The following is a 5,593-nucleotide window of genomic DNA, read 5'->3' on the forward strand; positions in this document are numbered from 1 at the left end:
GTGCATTATCGATCTCCAATATATGAGCTCAGTATGACAGCCCAATTGGTAATCCTCGGGACCTCCAGAAAGGAAGCTGGATGAGGATTACCAAATCGAAAGTTGATAAGTGTAGTGGTACCACTTAGTCAACTTGTATCCCGAAAGATGGTGAACCGAGTCGTCTGGCGTAAAAACCGGACGACTCGAAAGGGCTTGACCCTTTCAAGTGAGCGATAATCACATTCTACGCTCAGTTCGACAGCTACAAGGCAATCACTCGCTATGTTCAGAGCTAATACATGCAACATGCCGGCATTGTTTCCACCGACGCATGGATTCAAGACTGGTGCACTTATTAGTTAAACCGTTCGCCTCCGGGTGTTTCGAGTTCAAGTCTGGATGAGGATTGATCTTGCTGGTAATAGCTTGAGCCCCTGAATAAGGGGTCGAAGCGTACATCTTGAGACCATGTACAACATATTACCAAATCGGCACCATGGGTTCGGGTGCAAGTGATGTAACCGTGAAAGATGTTGAGCAGCCCAACATCGGTTTACACACGCATAATAGGAAGGCAGCGCTGTCGACTGGTCAGTCGTGTAAGAAGTGTGCATTATCGATCACAAATATATTGGTGATCTGTAGGTTGCGCATACACCATGCCCGGTGTAAAGTGCCGTGGTCCCCCCCGGGGGGCTGCATCAAACCGTTCGCCACGCGAACTACCCAATGGAACGAACTCGATGCATTTAATAAGAAGAAGAGATGATAATGAAACACGGTCGATTTAAGAGTTGAAAACGTTGAAATGCCTATAAGCAAGTCTTAAGTTGGTGGTTTCGTTGTGCCCCAACAAATTGGTGCCTTACCCTACACCAAAGAGCCATTCAACATGGTTCAAGTGAGCGATAATCACGCTCTACGCTCAGTATGACAGCTGCAAGGCAATCACTCGCTAAGTTCAGAGCTAATACATGCAACACGCCGGCATTGTTTCCACCGACGCATGGATTCAAGACTGGTGCACTTATTAGTTAAACCGTTCGCCTCCGGGTGTTTCGAGTTCAAGTCTGGATGAGGATTGTTCTTGCTGGTAATAGCTTGAGCCCCTGAATAAGGGGCCGAAGCGTACATCTTGAGAGTAAATGTACAACATATTACCAAATCGGCACCGTGGGTTCTGGTGCAAGTGATGTAACCATGAAAGATGTTGAGCAGCCCAACATCGGTTTACACACGCATAAGGGGTTTATTGTTATCTGTAGGTTGCGCATACACCATACCCGGTGTAAAGTGCCGTGGTCCCCCAGGGGGCTGCATCAAAACGTTCGCCATGCGAACTACCCAATGGAACGAACTCGATGTATTGAAAGAGATGAACAATTAATAGCGAGAATAGGGGCCCGGAAGCAATTCCGCGGCCCTACGGTCGATTCAAGAGTTGAAACGTTGTACAATCGTGGATAGCACCTAGTGCTAATATGGTGAGAGATAATGTGTGAGGAAATTTAGTTTCCTAAAGTTTAGTTAGTGGTTTCCGTTGTGCCCTAACAAACTTAAAGTTGGTGGTGACCGTTACACCCCAACAAATTGGTGCCTTACCCAACACCAAAGAGCCATTCCATATGGTTCTAGAGAGAGAGAGTTGTGTGGAAATTTATTTCCCACTAAGCGAGTGTGTGTCTGTAGTGGAACGAATTCTGGTTGATCCTACCAGTAATATACGCTTGTCTCAAAGGTTAAGCCATGCATGTCTAAGTACAAACATAAATGAATGTGAAACCGCATAAGGCTCAGTATAACAGCTATAATTCACAAGATCATCCTACCACTAGTTACTTGGATAACTGTGGAAAATCCAGAGCTAATACATGCAACATGCCGGGACTGTTGCCCTCGCGGGTAGCTGAACTGGTGCACTTATTAGTTAAACCAATCGCCTCCGGGCGGCTTGAGTTGAAGTCTGGATAAGGACGCAGATCGTATGGTCGCTTGTCGACTGACGACAGATCTTTCAAATGTCTGCCCTATCAACTATTGATGGTAGTGTAGAGGACTACCATGGTTGCGACGGGTAACGGGGAATCAGGGTTCGATTCCGGAGAGGGAGCCTGAGAAATGGCTACCACATCCAAGGAAGGCAGCAGGCGCGTAAATTACCCAATCCCAGTACGGGGAGGTAGTGACGAGAAATAACAATATGGACCTCTCTAACGATGGTCCATAATTGGAATGAGTTGAGTATAAATCCTTCAACAAGGATCAAGTGGAGGGCAAGTCTGGTGCCAGCAGCCGCGGTAATTCCAGCTCCACTAGCGTATATTAAAGTTGTTGCGGTTAAAACGTTCGAAGTTGATTGCCCGTCCAGACACGTGACCGCCACGGGCGCCCGGTTACACGCCGGGGCCGTTCGTGCGCGCGCTCACGGCTGCGACTCACAATGGTGTACTTGGGCGTTACTCTGTGAACGAGTACCGTGCTACCGGTTAACTCCGGCACGGGCTCCTCATGGTGCTCAAGATACTCACATTTACCTTGAACAAATTAGAGTGCTCAAAGCAGGCTAAGACAAAGCGTCCGGCCCCCCCGTGGGGTTGGCGTTGGCCGAGAATAATCTTGCATGGAATAATGGAATATGACCTCGGTTTATACGATTTCGTTGGTTTGTCAGAAACCTAGAGGTAATGATTAACAGAAGTAGTTGGGGGCATTGGTATTACGGCGCGAGAGGTGAAATTCGTAGACCGTCGTAGGACCAACTGAAGCGAAAGCGTTTGCCATGGATGCTTTCTTTAATCAAGAACGAAAGTTAGAGGATCGAAGGCGATTAGATACCGCCCTAGTTCTAACCGTAAACGATGCCAATTAGCAATTGGGAGACGCTACCCCTATTCGGTGCTCTCAGTCGCTTCCGGGAAACCAAAATCGGGTTCCGGGGGAAGTATGGTTGCAAAGTTGAAACTTAAAGGAATTGACGGAAGGGCACCACAAGAAGTGGAGCTTGCGGCTTAATTTGACTCAACACGGGAAAATTTACCAGGTCCAAACTTATCGAGGTAAGACAGATTGATAGCTCTTTCTCAAATTTAAGGGTAGTGGTGCATGGCCGTTCTTAGTTCGTGGAATGATTTGTCTGGTTAATTCCGATAACGAACGTGACTCAAACATGCTAACTAGAACGCTGTCAGCAGTGCGCCTCCGGGCGCACCTGACGTTACAGCCGGGCGGCGCCTTCACGGGCGGTCGTCGGCTACGTTTGCCCTGCTTAGCGGGACAACTTGTGTTTAGCAAGCTGAGAATGAGCGATAACAGGTCCGTGATGCCCTTAGATGTTCTGGGCTGCACGCGTGCTACAATGTGGGTCGCAGCGTGTTCTCGCCAATAGGCGCCCCCATTCCGAGAGGAACGGGAAATCACTAAAATGCCCATCTAGTCGGGATTGGGGACTGCAACGGTCCCCATGAACCTGGAATTTCTAGTAAGCACTAGTCATTAGCTAGTGCTGATTACGTCCCTGCCCTTTGTACACACCGCCCGTCGCTACTACCGATGGATTATTTAGTGAGGTTTCTGGAGGCTTACCTTCCGCGGTTCCTTCGTGAGCTGCAGCTGGCATGGCTGAAGTTGACCGAACTTGATGATTTAGAGGAAGTAAAAGTCGTAACAAGGTTTCCGTAGGTGAACCTGCGGAAGGATCATTACTGATGATCGTCCGCGAGTGACCAACCATGGGCTGCCTTCGGTGTAGCTCGGTCGCTCGCTTGCTATGTGTCAGAATTTGTTGAAAGCCAACTCGTTCGTTGTACACTTTGATGGGTGACCATCACTGTGTCTCCGTGCCGTGCTAGATCCCCCCTAGCCGTAAGGCACTTTGAACGCCCCTTCGACGACGAGTTACAAGAGTGTGGTATGTGTCAGAATCTGGTGAAGCTTTCTGCATGTGATGTGCCTTGTGTGGATCCGTGGCCATTGCATTGTGTCTGGTGTGTAGGTACCCAGACACTTAGAACGCTTGCGCGGAAAGCAAACTCGATCGTTGTACACTTTGATGGGCAACCATCACTGTGTCTCCGTGCCGTGCTAGATCTCCCCTAGCCGTAAGGCACTTTGAACGCCCCTTCGACGACGAGTTACAAGAGTGTGGTATGTGTCATAATCTGGTGAAGCTTTCTGCATGTGATGTGCCTTGTGTGGATCCGTGGCCATTGCATTGTGTCTGGTGTGTAGGTACCCAGACACTTAAGCAAACTCGATCGTTGTACACTGTGATGGGCGAGCATCACTGTGTCTCCGTGCCGTGTAAGAGCTCCCCTGGCCATCAGGCACTTGAAAGGTCCTTCGACGACGAGTTACAATAGTGGTGTGTTAGATACGTCAGGTGATGGTATCTACTGTTGTGCAATACGTATCCGGCCACGGCACGGAACGAACGGGAACTGTGGTGCAGACATACAAAGAGTTAAGCCTATTAGTCATTAACTCTAAGGACGGGGCCATGGGGCGGTACGCAAAGGATACGGATGAGCGAGTATGCAGGCCCAATACTCAATAGCTCGATCCGATCCAAGCACATGAGTTGACTGCGGCGCCAGGTTAACCAATGTGCTAGATTCTATTTGGCCAGTAGAATCTTGTGTCTTATGCGATTTGATACCAAGACACCAGAACGAAAGTTAGTTGAAGAGTTATTAAACTCTTATGAAGTATGGTTGTGCAATCACAACTTATGACTTTAACCTATAAAGTGGATATGGACTTGCAATTATAACATGGAATCTCTACACACCCCATGAGCTCGATCCAATCCACGCACACGAGTTGCCTGAGTAGCGACAGGTATACCGATGTGCAATACGTATCCGGCCACGGCACGGAACGAACGGGAACTGTGGTGCAGACATACAAAGAGTTAAGCCTACTAGTCATTAACTCTAAGGACGGGGCCATGGGGCGGTACGCAAAGGATACGGATGAGCGAGTATGCAGGCCCAATACTCAATAGCTCGATCCGATCCAAGCACATGAGTTGACTGCGGCGCCAGGTTAACCAATGTGCTAGATTCTATTTGGCCAGTAGAATCTTGTGTCTTACGCGATTTGATACCAAGACACCAGAACGAAAGTTAGTTGAAGAGTGATTAAACTCTTATGAAGAATGGTTGTGCAATCACAACTTATGACTTTAACCTATAAAGTGGATATGGACTATCAATTATAACATGGGGCACACACCATGTTCTCGATCCAATCCACGCACACGAGTTGCCTGAGTAGCGACAGGTATACCGATGTGCAATACGTATCCGGCCATAGGCACGGAACGAACAGGAACTGTGGTGCAGACATACAAGGGCCATGGGGCGGTACGCAAAGGATACGGATGAGCGAGTATGCAGGCCCAATACTCAATAGCTCGATCCGATCCAAGCACATGAGTTGACTGCGGCGTCAGGTTAACCGATGTGCAATACGTATCCGGCCATAGGCACGGAACGAACAGGAACTGTGGTGCAGACATACAAGGGCCATGGGGCGGTACGCAAAGGATACGGATGAGCGAGTATGCAGGCCCAATACTCAATAGCTCGATCCGATCCAAGCACATGAGTTG

Source organism: Anopheles funestus (genome assembly GCF_943734845.2).
Source record: "Anopheles funestus chromosome X unlocalized genomic scaffold, idAnoFuneDA-416_04 X_unloc_77, whole genome shotgun sequence".
In the NCBI taxonomy this organism is placed as follows: Eukaryota; Metazoa; Arthropoda; class Insecta; order Diptera; family Culicidae; genus Anopheles; species Anopheles funestus.